Below are 19,047 nucleotides of genomic sequence, written 5' to 3'. Positions count from 1 at the left end.
CCTACACTTTTCAAAGAACTCAATTCTACAAACATTGGACTGAACACTGGTTGTGTTAGTTTCATCCTGCATATTTTGGAAATATCCTGACTAGAGGCTCTCCTGATTACCCTATGTCTCTTTGCATCTCTTTCTTCAAATCTATAATTTCCCCTTAACTCAAAATATAGAAAACAAAGTTTGACAGGGAATGTGAATAATTATAATAAGCAATATTCTAACAAAAATAAAATATTCTAATAAGGAAAGATGGAATGTTACTTAATCTAGCTCAGTGGGTTAGTGAAATAGAACTTTGAATGCCAAATGGAATATAAAGGCAAGACCATCGTCTTTTGAACCTACATGTATTTCAAATGTACAGGTTACGGGATTCTGTGGGTTATATCTAAGCACTTAAGGAAGAGAGCACTTGGATTTCATGTGGAGATAGGAGACATTATTCCCCTTAGAAGTGGGACTTTGATTGAAATAGAAGCAGCTTAAACAGTGATGAACAATTCAAATGCCCTTTGGTTTGAATGAGGCCTCATAGAGAAGATAAACTGCACTAAGTTTGAACTGCCCTCCAGACCAATCCTCATCCACAAAAAGATTCTATTTTTCATTTTAATTTGTGATTTATTGTCCAAAGGTAGCTGATAAAGGATCTGCCTGCAATGCCTGAGACTCCAGTCCAATCCCTGGAGAAGGGATAGGCTACCCACTCCAATATTCATGGGCTTCTCTGGTGGCTCAGCCGTAAAGGAATCTGTTTGAAATGTGGGAGATCTGGGTTCAATGCCTCTGCTGGGAAGATGCCTTGGAGGAGGGCATGGCAACCCAATCCAGTATTCTTGCCTGCAGAATCCCCATGGACAGAGGAGCCTGGTGGGCCTCAGTCCATGAGGTCACAGAGTCTAAAAAGTCGGACACAACTGAGTGACTAAGCACTGCAGAACACATTGCTATTACTTATTAACACAAAAAAATCTTCATAAAAGCAGATTTTTGTGCTAGATTTTGCTAGCTCTTCTATGGTTCTCCATCACGATCTCACTCTTAAACTGTTCACACATACCCCTCAAAATTTTCTTAGTTTATTTGGGGATTGACAGTGACTATCATAATTCCACAGTTGCTTCTGATGAAGTGTTAGGAACAATAGACTCGAACACCAGAATTTGAACCCCAGTGCTAATACTGACAATGTTTGACATTTGATAAGGTACTTAACATCCAAACATTTGTTTCATCATCCTTTACTTGGAAATGGTAACATCTGCCTCATGCTGGTGCAAGGAAAAAATGAGGTAACAGGAAAAGCTCTTCCACTGTTTGTAATATGTAATAGTTCCTCAAGAAGTGTTCCATGGCACTCTATCCTTCTGTACCACCTATTTTAATAATTTTAATTAGGCAAACTTATTTTAATAATTTTAATTTATTAAAAATCAGCCCTGGGAGAATCTCTGTAGCACCAGTAACTATGTGAAAAGAATACTCCACTCATCCAAAGTTCACTGAATTCAGTCAAAAATCAATCTATATTAGACTGAATTCCAGTTTGTAATTGATTTGTTCATGCTCTGTATTAACCTTAACATGCTCCTATGCACTTACCTTATTGGTGCATTTGTTTAATGAATGTCCTTAATAATTCCGTTAATGTCAATGCTATTTATTCTAAACTTTTTAATTGCCTTTGGACTTCAGTTAGCACAGAGTTGTTACCTTAAAAAGTAGAATATAAGTTTAAGAACTTAAATGCTAAACAAATGTGGTTTGATTTGGCTAAAAATACAAAGGCTAATGGTGACAAAAGAATCTGAAGCTATGGATAGATTTACTTGTAGTGAAGATCAAATTATTGAAGGCTCACTGCAAAGGAAAGTGTATTAACAAAAATCTTCCTGCAAATGTAGGATTAACCACAAAGCAATGAATGAAAAGCTGTGTCACTCATTCATATGTGAAGAAAATATTAAATAGTCATTTCCATGCTGTTGTGACCTTTGTTTCCCTGGGCAATGACAACTTTAGAAGCAATCAAAGCTTAGCGAGTAATCACATTAGTGACTGGGTCTAGTTGCGATATAGATTTTTTCTTGGGACTTCAAATTCTCTTTTCCTTGTGGGGCTATTAAAAAATATCAAGAGTGCTAGTCGATTATCCCAAGAAATGCTGCTCTGGAAATTTCCATGGGTATGGTAAAGGGCAAGTTAATTAGAATAAAAAGAAACAACTCCTGGTTTTCTTCATCAACTTCCATCTGTTGTTTAGAAATCAAAATTACAACATACTTTCACTAATAAAAAGTGCAGACACCTAACAGTAAACATAAGGGAGATTTACAATCCCTTTTCCTACTGGAAAAAGGTTCTAGCTCAATTCCCCTATAACTGGAACATTGAGTAGATAAAAGCTCAGTGTAGTAAAATCTCTACTTATGCAATTCAGCATCACCATGGAAACATCTCCCCCTCAGTGAAATAATGAGATGGTAATGAAAACAGCTGCCACATAATGAGCCTAGGCACAAGCAGAGGCCGAGTTCTTCATGCCAAAAAGTGAGTGACAAGAGGGTCGACTAGATGGGGGCGGGATGATTAAGGAGTAAGAAGAAAGCCATTAGTGGGTATTGTAGGAAAGGGCAGGAATAACTCCATAAAATTCTAATATCAAAGTGCTCAGGTTTCGATTTTTGCAAATTTTGGTACTGAGTTTGTGGCATTCCCAGTGCAGAGACAAATGTGGTATACAAATTGAGTTTTGATTATCTGAGTTCAACATAACATTTTACACATTTAACATTTCAAACTATGTAGCTTGACCATTCAGGGTTCTACATTCTGCTGGGTCCTCAGGAACTTGTGTAAAATGGTAACAACATCAGGATGCCAGAGGATAGTTATATTTGGGGGACATGAAAGGATATGATGTCATCTATTAGAGCACTCCCAATTGAATAGAAACTACACCTGCCTCCTCCAATGTAATCTGGGCTGGCTGATATGAAGATTATGAGCAGAAATTGGTAGGAACTAAATATATACATTTGTTATTGTTTAGTTGCTAAGGCGTGTCCAACTCTTTGCGACCCCATAGACTGTAGCCCACCAGGCTTCTCTGTCCTTGGGATTTCCCAGGCAAGAATACTGGAGTGGGTTGTCATTTCCTCCTCCAAGGGGATCTTCCCAACCCAGGTATCAGATCGAACCCACATCTCCTGCATATATATACATACACAGACACACACATCACACGTATATATGTGTGTATGTGTGTGTACCAGAATCATTTTGCTGTACATCTAAAACTAATATATTATAAATAAACTATACTTCAATAAAAAATTAAAAATAATTTAACAAAATAATTAAAAATAATTTTTTCTAAAAAAAAAAGAGTAGCCTATTGAGAAGTATGCAGAGCTGCATAGTGTTTAAAGTGTAGTGTTCTGAAATCACAGAGGAATTGATTTGAACTCTGGCACTTTCATATACCAATTGTGACCAGGAGCAAATGTCTCTAATTCTAAATTTCTTCACCTGTAAGATGAGGTCAATAATAGTACTTGCCATGAGTGGTTGTGAAAATTAAATGAGATAATACTTGTACAATATCAGTCACAATAAGTGTTCAAATATTCAGTTCAGTTCAGTTGCTCAGTCATGTCCAACTCTTTGCAACCCCATGGACTGCAGCATGCCAGGCCTTCCTGTCCATCACCAACTCCCAGAGTTTACTCAAACTCATGTCCGTTGAGTCGGTGATGCCATCCAACCATGTCATCCTCTGTCATCCCATTCTCCTCCCACCCTCAATCTTTCCCAGCATCAGGGTCTTTTCCAGTGAGTCAGTTCTTTGCATCAGGTGGCCAAAGTATTGGAATTTCGGCTTCAGCATCAGTCCTTCCAATGAATGTTCAGGACTGATTTCCTTTAGGATGGACTGGTTGGATCTCCTCGCAGTCCAAAGCACTCTCATCTGTCTTCTCCAACACCACAGTTCAAAAGCATCAATTCTTCGGCACTCAGCTTTCTTTATAGTCCAACTCTTACATCTATACATGTCTACTGGAAAAACCATAGCCTTGACTAGATGGACTTTTGTTGGCAAAGTCATGTCTCTGCTTTTTAATATGCTGTCTAGGTTAGTCATAACTTTTCTTCTAAGAAGGAAGAGTCTTTTAATTTCATGGCTGCAGTCACCATCTACAGTGATTTTGGAGCCCCCAAAAATAAAGTCTGCCATTGTTTCCACTGTTTCCCCATCTATTTGCCATGAAGTGATGGGACCAGATGCCATGATCTTAGTTTTCTGAATGTTGAGTTTTAAGCCAACTTTTTCACTCTCCTCTTTCACTTTCATCAAGAGGCTCTTTAGTTCTTCTTCACTTTCTGCCATAAGGGTGGTGTCACCTGCATATCTGAGGTTATTAATATTTCTCCTGGCAATCTTGATTCCAGCCTGTGCTTCATCCAGCCCAGTGTTTCTCATGATGTACTCTGCATATAGGTTAAATAAGCAGGGTGACAATATACAGCCTTGACATACTCCTTTTCGATTTGGAACCAGCCTGTTGTTCTATGTCCAGTTCTAACTGTTGCTTCCTGACCTGCATACAGATTTTTCAAGAGGCAAGTCAGGTGGTCTGGTATTCCCATCTCTTGAAGAATTTTCCACAGTTTGTGTTCAGATATTAACAACTATTTATTTTATTACAAGGCTGACAGATGGCAAGAGCTTTGGGGAGACTGTATACTACATTTTAAAAAAGATGTTCATATAGTATTAAAAGACCAACCAAGATTGGGTGGCCCATGTTTGGAATTGGCCCCATTCTATATATTAATATTTTATAACCATGCTTCAGAGCCTGAATATAACAGAGGGGAAAAAAGACAAACTCTACAACTTATACAGAGTTAAAATTTCTCAGGAAGGGCTGACGAAAAGATTTAAGGGTGCTGATGAGAGATGTCACACACTGTGAGGTACATCATCTAAAGAAAAGCAAGTGTCATGGGCAGATAGAGATGAAGGCTGTAAGAGAATGCAGATATCCTTGAAATTGAAAAGAAGTAGAGAGGAGGCTAGAATGAGGCATCTGAATGTTGAGGAAACAAAAGCAGTTATTCATGAGAGTTCCATGTCCATGGGCAGTGTGCCTTCGAAGGCAGGTGGGGCTGGTTGAGAGTCCAAAGTGCAGTCAACAAAACCCACATCAAGAGGTCAATATCCCAGCTGCCCCTGGCCAGGTCAGCTTATTTGTACTACCTGTCTCCGACTCCAGTGGAATTTGACTGGCTTTCTCAGATGACTCAGAGTACTTCTCCTTCACTATCCAGTAGGGAACCCTATTCTTTCTCCCCATTGTTGGGTTCCCATGCAGTAAGGGGTTCTGCAAGCGTCCTCTTTTGGGATCCTGCCCAAGCCTTGACTTTGCTCCCTGGTATTGGTCAATCCTTTCCTTTCAGGTCAACCCTGTAGCCCAGGGTTGTTCTTGATTAATAGCATCTCCACATATTAGCCTTTCTGCCCTCCCCTCCCTCAATCTGGCTGCTAAAATGCTCCTAGCTGTCTCAAGAGAGCACCATCAATGGCTGCATCAATGGCCGGTGCAATGTCTCCTCCCTCTGACTGGTTTTAGCTGAGGTAGAAGGAAGAATGCTAAAACTTTCATCTTTACACGTGTAATCAGAAAACCTCTGCTGATGACAGAGGGATGATGAGAGACACTCACCATTAGATAATGTATCACTTTGGCAGTTGTGTTTGGTGATGGTTTAGTCACTAAGTCGTGTCTGACTCTTGCTGCAGCCTACAAGGCTCCTCTGTCCATGGGATTTTTCAGAAAAGAATAATGGAGTGGGCTGCCGTTTCCTTCTCCAGGGGATCTTCTTGACCCAGAAATCAAACCTGAGTCTCCTCCTTTGCAGGTGGCTTCTTTACCGACTGAGCCACCAGGGGAAAATGTGCAGTTATTACTCAAATGCACAGAAATGGTGGTGAAAATCTCATATTTTTGCCATTTCACTGTCTTAAACTCGGTATCATTAAAATTCAATGTCTTTGAGACAAACAGTAAGAAAATTTCCGTTCTCCTTTTCTTCCTCCTGTTCAGTCTTCCTTACTCTCCTCTAAGTGAACTAAGTTCCCTGGGGATTTATATATCAGCTTGGTGTATCTCTGTGTTGAAGATGAGTGTGAGGGAGAGCTGTATTCTGGTTAGCTGTCTCTTGTCACACCTGGCCTTCAGGCGTCATGACCTGGTATCTGCTATGTCTGGCTAACTTTGGCCTTTGAAATCATGAGCTGCCATCGGCTGCTGATATCTGAGATATGGTGCTGGTTTAGTACCTGGTTGGGCTTCCCTGGTGGTTCAGATGGTAAAGAATCTCCCTACAATGTGAGAGACTTGGATTCAATCCCTGGGTTGGGAAGATCCCCTGGAGAAGGTAACAGCTACCCACTCCAGTATTCTGGCCTTGAATAGTCCATGGGGTCTCAAAGAGTCGGACACAACTCAGTGACTTTCACTTCACTTAGAACTTGGTCACGAGATCTCGTGCGTTTGGAGCTTTTCTCATCCTAACTTCAGCCCTCTGCTGGTCCTCCAGATTTTCAACGCTTTTATATACCTCTTGAGTGTTCCAGAATACCCAAGTCTTTCCCCCTTCCCATGCTGGAATGCGTGTTCGCCTCTATGAGACCTTCAGTCTCTGCTGCCCAGACTCTTCCTCCAGGCACAGATATCAAAGTCCTACACATGGACGTTCTTGCAGAGCTCTGTAAGGGGCCTTTGTTTTTCTTTCTTTTCCTTGAATTCCCTCTAAACCTATTGGGGTTTTCTAGATTAGGTGGATCTAAATCTTTGTCATGCTCCTCTCATCTTCTTCTTGACAGCTAGCTGAAATTTTATCATTTTTCATAGTGGTGAAAAAGATGCCCTAACATTAAATAGTAGATTCTTTCCATTTTGAGATTTGTAATGTAAATCAGATTTTCAAACCATAAATTGTGATTCATCAATAGTTTATAAAATAAATGAATTTTTCTTAAAAACTAAATAAAATTAAACCAAACAGAAGACACTACTCTGTCACGTAATAAAAATAATTACTGTTTCATAAAACTTCTGTTTTACTTCTCTGTGTGTTGTATGTTGGACAGTATTTGTCTCTGTGAGTTACTATCAAAAAAAGTTTGAAAGACTCTTGTGTCAACTATGCTCAGTCCTCCAAAAGTTGACTTTTGGGAATCTAAATATTTGCCTCCTTCTAATTGTTTGACTCTAGCAAATCAAAATGTTTTACTCTATTATTTCTCTTTGCTCTAAGTAACTATCAGTGCTTTATTCCATATTCTATGGGTTGGCCAAAAACTCATTTGGATTTTCCCATAAGATGTTATGAATTTTTTGGTCAACCCAATATCTTGCCTTCCTCCAAAGCAATGAATAGCACTGGATGATTAGGTAAAGATGCTTATGACAAGAAGACAAGGAAGAAAAAAAGAAACCTGGGACTGAAATCTTCATATATTTTTCTATTAAATGGTCTCAGAATGTATACCAACAGTTGACTCCCCAAGAAAGTGAAAATAAAAGGATTTACGTAGTTCCATATAAAAGAAGCCATGATCCTTTTATGCAATAACTATATATAACATTTATTGAATAACTAACATATGCCAGAGATAGGAACACAAAGATAGATAAGAAATTTCTGTTCACATCCTAACTGGGTAGACACACATAAATAATGAATAATTCAGTAATTGCTAGTAATGTAACTCAGTGCAAAGAGCTAAAGATTCAGAGAAAAAAAATGTGAAATTTCAGAATTTTAGAATGGCTATTCTATTCAAATGTTTCCCAGGCAAAGAGTGGGAGGAATGGTACTCCGGGTAGAAAGAATAGCAAACTTGGAAAAAGTACACATATGCACAGTGTGTGTTCAGAGTGACTAGACAGAAGGTAGCAGGCATGAATGTAGTGAGACGAGACAAACATAAAGACTGAGGACAGTCTAAAAAGTGGGAGGTTCTTAACCCAGTCCTGGCAATCATACACATGATCAATTTTATTGTTATGTGCCATGCTTAGGAATTTGTACTTTTGTAGGAGATGAAAGCCAGGAAGTTTTAAACAAATGTGTATTTTAGAAAGATAAGTGCAGTGAAGAAATATTGCTAAGTGAAAAATAAACTTGGCAGAATCAAAAAGAACATGGCGACCAAACTGAAGGTAGAGATTAAGGGAGCCAAGAACATTCCCAATTCTCCTAGCTTAGGTAAATGTGTAGATGGTGATAGTGGTACCTGAGAGGTGGCCCATAAAAGAAAGAGCCCACTTGAGAAATGCAGAATCTTAAGAGCAATTTGGCATGAAAATAGAACTAGGGGGAGAAACTATCATCAAAAGTGTAGGGGAATTTAGTGTGAGCTTCCAGGGAGGGAAAAATGACAAGAAAATGTGTGTCAATCATTAAGACATTCCTTCTTACAGGTTTGATGAGATTTTCTGGCTGCATCAGAATCAGGTAGAGTGAGCTCCTCACCTTCTGAGATGGCCCACACTTGGTCTGTGGAGTGTGTTTCTCCCAAGGCCTTTCTTGTCTTTTGAGATGGACTGCTTTCCAGGTGGCGATAGTGGTAAAGAATCCAACTGCCAATGCAGGAGACTCAGGAGATGTGGGTTCAATCCCTGGGTTGGGAACATCCCCTCAGCATGGCAACGCACTCCAGTATTCTTGCCTGGAGAATCCTGTGGACAGGGGGGCCTGGCAGGCTACTGTCCATAGGGTTGCAAAGAGTTGGACATGACTGAAGGGACTTAGCACACGCATGCTTTCTACCTATAGAATATGTATCTGTCTAAACAAATTCACTGCTTACCTATTGCTTTCTCTCTCACTGATTTCTTTCTGTGATGAGACTTAAAGAACTTAAGCTTCATTATATTGTTCATACTGTGCATGGGTTTTGGAAGGACTGATGCTGAAGCTGAAACTCCAGTACTTTGGCCACCTGATGTGAAGAACTGACTCATTGGAAAAGACCCTGATGCTGGAAAAGATTGAAGGCAGGAGGAGAAGGGGACGACAGAAGATGAGATGATTGGATGGCATCACCAACTCAATGGACATGAGTTTGAGTAAACTCCGTGAGTTGGTGACAGACAGGGAGGCTTGGTGTGCTGCAGTCCATCAGATCACAAAGAGTCGGACACGACTGAGCGACTGAACTGAACTGAACTGAACTGAAGCTTCATTAAGTCCTGAGACCAGCTAGACTAACTTCCCTCTCATCACTGACACCATGGGGGACACTGTCTGTAGCATTCCTTTTGACAACTTTTTAGGCACTACCACCCATTTGGGAGAATACCTTGGAAGGGATAGCATCTAAAATCACTAGCTTTAATGACCGTATTAGATAGAATATCTAAGATTTGTGACCATGTAGGATCAAAGCTGACAGAGAAGGTTCTTCTCAACATTTCTCCTAATTGGCTCAATAGTTACAGCCTTTCCCTCAGACATCACCTAAGGCCTAGCCACCACAAACCTGCTCCAGGCCTTGCTGTGGGGCAGCAGGCAACCCTATGTCCTGAAGGTGCAGAGTCTGTTTGTGTTAGGCGAGAACAGTACTGGCTGCAACAGGATTTCTCTCTCCTGGATTTTTACCCTGATGACCGATGTGAAGAACAGACGCCTTGTCCTTACTGCAGGCACTTCAAGGGAGAACACTGAAATGACTTGATTTCAAAATGAATGACAGTGATTTTGCTCAGCGTTTTAAAATAAGTATATTTTATAAAGAGAATTGTGTTAAATATATCAATTAAAACTTTTTTCCCCTAAAAAAAAAAATGAGACAGAGTAGGAGAATATATAACCTGAATATAATACCAGGATGGGGCCTGAGGTGACAAATACAGTTGAAGGCTAAGGTAGTCTGTGGCACCTGGAATGGATCGAGACAGGCAGTAGGTGGTGGTAGAGGTAAATCCCCTGTAAGGGGGAAATCTACTGTGATCTGAGAGGCTTCCCTGGTGGCTCAGATGATAAAAAATCTGCCTGCAATGTAGACTTGGGTTTGCTCCCTGGGTCAGGAAGATCCCCTGGAAAAGGAACTGGCTACCCACTCCAGTATTCTTGCCTGACCTATGTCCATAATCTCACAAAGAGTTGGACACAACTGAGCAACTAACACATATATACACACATGTGAACATATACTACACACACGTTGTCATCTGAGGAAAGTGTCCAGTGGACAACAATGATATAAAATTCAGAGAAGGGTATTATTTCGGAATCCCAGCAGGCAGACGACTATCACGGGGTATATCTAGCAGGAGACCTGTTTACTGGGTGGGGTCTTAGGAGAGAATTCTAATGCCTGAAGGGGAAGCTAACAACAACAAAAAAGGACTTACAGATCTACGGTAAATGGAATACTTTGTGGGTTAAGTAGGGACCTAGATAGGGAAACTGACAGAGGAGCCTAGTGGGCTACAGTCCATGGGGTTGCAAAGAGTCGGGCACGACTTAGCAACTAAACAGCAAAACAAGCAGGGAAACAAAAACAAGGATCTGTGGGTACAGTTAGAGAAGTGGATCTTAGAATCCAAATGGAAGACTAATTAGCTCATTGAGAATATCTTAGAGAAAGCTGCTGATAGAAAACTTAATTCAAAAGTGTCTGCCGATCAACTATACTTCAGTTTTAAGAAGTCAAGTGAAAAAAGTGTCTGCCAGTGTTTCTCCACCTGGCCTGTACATTACTCTTGGGGGAACTTTGAACAAACATTTTTGCCTTGTAGCCAATCTAAATGAATTAAAATCAGAATCTCTGGGGAGTGGAGATCTGGCATTGCTATTCAAAACAAAAGCGATACAAATGTTCTAAGCCAAAGTTGAGAAACACAAATCCAGCACCTTCTCAGCCTTAGCATTCCAATGTAATCACCTAGGTATCTTTAAAAACTTTCTGAAGCCAGGGCTTCCCTAGTAGTCAAGTGGTTAAGAATTCACTTGCAATGCAGGGGACGTGGGTTCGATCACTTGTCTGGGAAGATCCCACATGCTGAGGGGCCCATATGTGCAGCCCATGTGCCACAACTACTGAGCCTATGCTCTGGAGCCTGAGAGCCACAACTCCTGAATCCCTAGCACCCTAGAGTCTCTGCTCCACAACAAGAGAAGCCACCACAGTTAAGACGCCTACACATCACAACTAGAGAGTAGCCCCCACTTTCCGCAACTGAAAAAGCTCGCATGCAGCACTGAAGACCCACCCAGCACAACCAGACACGAACTCAAAAAAAAATAAAGTTTCTGAGGCCAGATTCTACCCCAAAGAGTACAATCTTCTAATTTTATGAGTCTGGGGTTTGACTTGGACATCAGGAGGTTTTAAAGGTCCCTAGATGATCTTAATGTACAGCAAAGATGGAGAGTCACGGTCTAAAATATACTGTCCAGTATGGTAACTCCTGGGCTTCCCAGGTGGCGCTAGTGGTAAAGAACTCACCTGCTAATGCAGGAGATGTAAGAGACATGGGTTTGATCCCTGGGTTGGGAAAACCCCCTGGAAGAGGGTATGGCTTACCCACTCCAGTATTCTTGCCTGGAGAATCCCATGGACAAAGGAGCCTGGTGGGCTACAGTCCATGGGGGTCGCAAAGAGTCGACATGACTGAAGTGACTTAACACGAACTCACGCACCTGGTAGGTAACCCCTAGACACACGTGGCTATTAAGGCACATGAAATGCTACTAGTCTGAATCGAGATGTACTCTAAGTATAAAATACATAGTAGATTCCAAAGACTCACTATGAAGATAATAATGTATAACATTCATTAATAATTTAATACTGGTTATATGTTTAAATGCTAGTATTTTAAGTATGTTGGGTTAAATTAAATTTACTCTTTTTACTTTTTAAAATATGACTACTAGAACATTCTAAATGACATATGTGACTCATTATATTTCCATTGGACATATCGACTCATTATATTTCTATGTTTCCAACTCCAAGTCCCAGTTGGTCCTAAAGAACTGCAATAAGCTAAGCCTGGTGTAGACCCAGGAAACAGTTCCAGAGGAGGGAAAATGGCCTGTGGCCAAAATTCTCTGTCCCTTGAACAATCCCTTATTTATACCCCTTATACAACCCCTATTTTGTCATAAAATTGAAGAACAAGGGCATTAAAGGGAGCATTAAAAGTCATCTTTCATCTTATTATAAGAACTATATATTTTGCTTTACTTCATTGTCCTGAATGAAGTTCTTCCCATTAGCCATTCTTATTAGGTAATAAGCCTTCTCCTTTAGTAAAGTGAATAACTTGAGACTAAAGAAACTATTACTCACTGACACAGAATTCAAACTAATTCAATCAGCTTGCTTTCCTCATAGTACTTAATGGAAGGCTGTGAGGGAGGAATCTGGACTCCAGGACCGGAGATGAGATGACTGGGAACAGTGAGTGCCCTGAGAATAGAATGGCCTCAGAGAGGTCTTATAAAAGGCACTCAGGGCAGAAAGAAGACACTGTGAATACGGACCAGGAGGAGATAGTGGGGGGAAAGAAAAGGACACTAAAAGGGAATCAAGAAGCTTTTTCATTTTAACATCTTGCCTGTTTCCAAGGAAACAAGGGAAAGCAAACTAGACTTCCTTTCTAGCAGTTTCCAGAAATCTGACTAATACCAAAGTATTAAAGTTTAGTGATACTGAAAGTTAGAGGCTTTTAAAAATTAAGAATTGCCCATGCAGAACACTAATTGCTAAATGGAAAATTCCTCACAAAAGTTAGCTACAAACAGCACCCAAACTTTCTAAATGGTAACACGTGGAATATATGTGGACAAAACTAAGCATATAATATGCTCAGTGGGGGGTGGGGGGGTGGGGGGTAGCTTTACAACTTGAAGTTTTTTGCACTTTTGATGGCTAATATCCTAGAGATGGATACTTCATACAAGAAAGGAAGTGTTCATTTCCCTTCTGTGTACCAGAGTCTGCCCTAATGGGCAGTTTCACAGAGTCATCAACAAGAGACTGGGCCCAGGAGTCTAAATCTGATTGGTACTTTTTGATAGCCAATAATTAGTTAACTAGGTTATGCTCCATGTTCCTTGAGGAAAGTTTCTGTTTCTCCTAATCACTTCTTCATATGAGTTTGTGTATCATTTCAACCAATTTTCAATGTACAACATGTAGCAAATGCAGAATTCTTCTTTAAGCTGAGGCATTCTGCTCTAGGGTATAAGAGAACCTCAGGACAGCTGGAAAAAGAATCTCTAGCCAAGCAAAGGAGGACATATGAAGATAATTTTGAATTGACCAGTTCAGTTCAGTCACTCAGTCGTGTCCATCTCTTTGCAACCCCATGGAATGCAGCACACCAAGCCTCCCTGTCCATCACCAACTCCTGGACTTTACTCAAACACATGCCCATTGAGTCGGTGATGCCATCCAACCATCTCATCCTCTGTCGTCCCATTCTACTCCCACCTTCAATCTTTCCCAGAATCAGAGTCTTTTCCAGTGAGTCAGTTCTTTGCATCAGGTGGCCAAAGTATTGGAGTCTCAGTTTCAGCATCAGTCTTTCCATGAATATTCAGGACTGATTTCCTTTAGGATGGACTGTTTGGATCTCCTCGCAGTCCAAAGGACTCTCAACAGTCTTCTCCAATGTCACAGTTCAAAAGCATCAATTCTTAGAGCTCAGCTTTCCTTATAGTCCAGCTCTCACATCCATACATGATGACTGGAAAAACCATAGGCTTGACTAGATGGACCTTTGTTGGCAAACTCATGTCTCTGCTTTTTAATATGCTGTCTAGGTTGGTCATAACTTTTCTTCCAAGGAGCAAGCGTCTTTTAATTTCATGGGTGCAGTCACCATCTACAGTGATTTTGGAGCCCAAAAGAATAAAGTCTGACACTGTTTCCACTGTTTCCCCATCTATTTCCCCTGAAGTGATGGGACCAGATGCCATGATCTTAGTTTTCTGAATGTTGAGCTTTAAGCCAACTTTTTCACTTTCCTCTCTCACTTTCATCAAGAGGCTCTTTAGTTCTTCTTCACTTTCTGCCATAAGGGTGGTGTCATCTGCATATCTGAGGTTATTGATATTTCTTCCAGCAGTCTTAATTCCAGCTTGTGCTTCATCCAGCCCAGCGTTTCTCATGATGTACTCTGCATGTAAATTAAATAAACAGGGTGACAATATATAGCCTTGACGTACTCCTTTTCCTATTTGAACCTCTACTCTAAATGCATTGCTCAACTGCTCGGTCATGTCTCATTCTTTGCGACCCCATGGACTGTAGCCCTCCAGGCTCCTCTGCCCATAGGATTTTCCATGCAAGAATATTGGAGTGGGATGCCATTACCTTCTCTAGGGGATCTTCCCAACCCAGGGATTGAACCTGCGTCTCTTACGTCTCTTGCATTGGCAGGCAGATTCTTTACCACTAGAGCCACCTGGGAAGCCCCCAGATGCATTACTGGTTCATAAAAAAAAAAGAAACAAACAAAAAGCAAGCAACCAAACAAAAGTCTCACATAATCTTGGTGAAAATACCCAAATTCGACTGAAAATTTTAACAAGAGAAAATTTTAAGATTACAAGATCAATGTATTTAGTCAATACGTTTATGAATGCTTTAGATCCTTACTTGTATCTTGAGGGGATTTATTTTTCCCAGTTTATAAACCAAGATCCACTGCCCAGAACGTTGAGTATCAAGCTGTTTGCTGACTGAGTCTCAGAAATGTCTCTTCATCTAATGCAGTTCATTTTAAACCCTAAGACTTTATTCATCTATCTTTCTCAACCCGATAGCAAATGGTTCTGATTCGACTGAGTATATAGTTGATACCTCTTTACAAAAAGAAGCACTTAATTGCCACCAAATTATAGGTCTGTGAATTTTAACAGATTTTCCTTCTCAAACATGAACTGATTTCTTTCTTGATTAAAAAACAGGTCTGTGAGTTCTCAGACTTTATTAGAAACTCGAGTTAAAGCATAGAAAAGCAACTGCAAGAGGAGTTGAAGAGGCTCTTGTAGCCACACTAAACCTCACAAACTCTCTAGGAAAACGTGGCCTTATGGAATTGGTTGTGTACCAAATTCTTAGCAGGGCTTTTACAGTTCCTTCTTTATAAGACGTAATTACTGTTTAAAATTTTTATAACTCATACACGTCTAACTTAGGTTAACATTGGCCCAAATGGACAAGCATGTCATACTAATCCATAGCATTTCTAAATAGTTTTTATTAGAACAATATCATTTTTCCTTGTGATTATTAATGGAACTCCTGCTTCTTAACTTAGTACATCGTCACCCAGAATAAAGACTACATTTCTCAGCTGCCCAGGTAGCTAAGTACGAGTACTAAATAAGTTCTATTAAATAGGATAGAAGTGGAAGTGATGGGAACAACTTTTAAGAAGCCCTCTTAAAGTGAGAGGAGTTAGTGGGTTAAATCATAACTCGCTGAAAGATATAGCCATCTGAAAACTATAAATGTGAGCTTAATTCGTAAAAGGGTCTTTGCAGATATAATTAAGTGAAGGATCATGAGACAAGATCATCCTGGATTTAGGGTGGGCCCTGAATCCCATGACAGTGTCCTTAGACAAGAAAGGCAGAGGGATATTTGAGACCCTGAGACATCCAAGGCTGATGGCAGTGTGAGGACAGAGCAGAATGTGGAGCTGCTGCTGCTAAGTTGCTTTAGTCGTGTCCGACTCTGTGTGACCCCATGGACTGCAGCCCACCAGGCTCCTCCGTCCATGGGATTTTCCAGGCAAGAACACTGGAGTGGGTTGCCATTTCCTTCTCCAATGCATGAAAGTGAAAAGTGAAAGTGAAGTCGCTCAGTCGTGTCTGACTCTGCGACCCCATGGACTGCAGCCTACCAGGCTCCTCTGTCCATGGGATTTTCCAGGCAGGAGTACTGGAGTGGGGTGCCATTTCCTTCTCTGGAACGTGGAGCTATGCAGCCCCAAATCAAGGAATATCTAGAGCAATCAGATGCTAGACGAGGCAAGGAAGTGTTCTCCAGTAAGAACTTTGGAGGGAGTACAGCCCTGTCTACACCTTGATTTCAAATTTCTGACCTCCAAAACTGTAGGAGAGTATTTCTTTTGTTTTAGACCACCACTTTTGTAGCTGTGTATTTCAGCAGCCTTAGGAAACTAATGCAAAAGCTACGCATTCTTCTTTCCCTTCTCCTTTCCTGCTGACTGGTAATGAAAGATGCAACTCCCAAAGCAGCATGGGACCATGAAGGAGGCTTGGAAATGCAAGGAGGGCACAGCAGAGTAACCCTGCCACCACTGTTCATTGTTGGAACTGACCACCTTGAGAGTTCTTAAAATAGATAAGAAATATATTCTTTAAACCACTGTTGGTTTGAGTTTTCCTATTCCTCATATCTAAACCTAATGCTGAACAAAACCTCTTACATGATGGTTACTTTCTGTGGTTAGTTTGTCATCTTTCTGAGAGTCAACTTGATATAGGATTCATCTCTGTATTCATTTCAGATGTTGATATTTGCACCTTACATAGTATGACCACTCAAATACTTGTTGAATGGATGAATGGATTGGATTTTAAATCTTTCTGTCAGTTTACAGAAGATTAAGTTTCTGATCTTAATCAAAACCCAATAAGTCCTGAATTTTAACAATAAAGTCTACTCCATGGTGATAGGCACAGAAAAAGAAGTCAAAGGAAATTAGGAGATTTTAGCCATTTTTAAGAGAATGTAAGACAGAGGTACAACTTATTTTTAAGTTCCTGTAGTTTTTAGTTTCTACTCCGCTCTTCTTCCTGTTCTTGCCCAAATGAAAGGCCCTTTTCTCACAATAATGTGTCTGTGTGTTGTTAAGGAAATGTTGTAAAACTTCATGTAAAATATGATGGAGCGTTCCAGAGGCCTAATAATGACCCATAGAAAAAGAACTAGAAAGTGAACTTCAACAGTCTTCTACCAAAATCATGATCTAAGAAAGACGCTGCTGCTGCTGCTAAGTCACTTCAGTCGTGTCCGACTCTGCACGACCCCATAGATGGCAGCCCACCAGGCTCCGCCGTCCCTGGGATTCTCCAGGCAAGAATACTGCAGTGGGTTGCCATTTAGGGACATTAAATTATAAAGTATAATGTGTGTGGGGGGAGGATTTTATAGGGATATACTTTAACTTCTCCAAAGCCAATATCTTCCACTGATGAAGGTGGGGAGGGGTAAATTTAAGAAAACTTCTTCAAATCTGAGTAGCTACTAGCGAGAGTGACACAACTTGTCACTGGCCTCAGAGAGAAAGGAACAGGGGGAGTGATTCACAATTCTTTTAATGTGTAATGTAACAATCCCAATGTTTCCAATAATCAGGAAAGGGGCTTGATTTGTTATTTTACGTGTGTTCATGCAGGTAGTTGGAGAAGAGCAATGACAATAGGCTTGCTAATAGTGATATTCAGATTTGGTGTTAACACTAGTCTAAGGCACATGATTTCCAGATTCCCATTATACACCTGTTCAGAGTGATCTCTTTTTATTTTGTTTCCCTACATTTAAATATCACTTGATTCTCAATGTCCCATAGTCATGTGTGTATATTAAAATAAAATCAACTCCATGTATTCAAATTCAGTATTCAATGTCACTTGAAGTAATGGAGTCAGTAAAAGAATAGATGACTAATATCCTCATGTCTTACTCTTATGTACGCATTTATTCATTCAATATTTAGTGTGTGTGTGTGTGTGTACATATATATATATATATATAAGGTACTCTTCCTGATTCCAGAATTACACGGTTAAATCAAATACAGGTCTGTCTTTCAAAAAGTTTATACTTCTCATAGATGAATGAAGCAGAAATTAGTAGCTTTCCCCTACATCATCCTCTCTTTTTCATCTAGTAATATAACCTCTATTGAAAGAAAATTAGGGCATGGCCAGTGGAATAAAGGCTGTCTTTTCAGCTGACCTGGTTGCTAGATGTGTACATATGATTCAATCCTGGACAACAAAGTACAGGTATATGTAGGATATATAACTTTCAGAAAGAGTCCTTAAAATGCAAACATAATGCTCTTCTTTTATCTTCAGCTGGTTAGATTCCTCACATGGTCAGCCCCAGTCAAGCCCCAGCTTGACCAACCATCTTGGACCAAGTGGCTGGAACCATGTGCCAGATTAGGGCAGAGCAAAGACATAAAAGAATCTAGATTGGTGACGCTATGGAGCACTGCAGCAGCTCTTAGCTGCCTCATTCTGGACTTTAGATGATTGAGAAAACAAAATTATCTGCTTAAGCTCTTTTTATTTTGGATTATTAGGGTAATTTTTAGCTACATGGAGCTGAGCTTAATCCTACTGAAAACTAGGGTACAAGATGCGTATAGAACATGAGAACAGTCATAAAGAGAGCAAAATAAAATGCCGAGGGTACTTGGAAAACTGAGGGATTAGTTCTAGTTTAAGAAGGCTATGTAGAGACAGTTGCTTTTGAATCACATAGGGTTTAGGTATGTGGAGTTGAGATGACATTCCAGGATCAGGTATGGAAAGATATTGATGGGAAATAGACCTGGAAGGGTAGCCAGGAGCCAGACAGTGTAAGGGCTTGAATACTACCCTAAGAAGTTTGGGTTTTGCTCAATAAGCAATGGGAAGTCATTTAAAGCTTTTGTAGATGATTAGTACTCTTTTGGGGGAAGATTATTGAGAGGTCATATAATTGTGGACCATATCCAGCCCTTGATAATGAGAATACCTGATGATACTAGGATAGTTCTTTCCGACCTTTTTCACATAAGAGCATACATAGAAGTAATATTTGTAAGACACCCTGGGTTAAATGGATGAGGTCAACTGGCTCCATGCTGAGCTGTTTCAGGCCCCACCTGGGAGCCCTAACACCTCTGACGATCAATATGACAGCATTCCTATTATCTATCTCTTTGGGATACTGCAGTTAGGAATGTCTGCCACAGGGATGTTTTA

This window comes from Giraffa tippelskirchi, chromosome 10 (genome assembly GCF_054371585.1).
Source record: "Giraffa tippelskirchi isolate mGirTip1 chromosome 10, T2T-mGirTip1v1.2.pri, whole genome shotgun sequence".
Lineage (NCBI taxonomy): Eukaryota > Metazoa > Chordata > Mammalia > Artiodactyla > Giraffidae > Giraffa > Giraffa tippelskirchi.
This window is presented reverse-complemented; position numbering follows the sequence as displayed.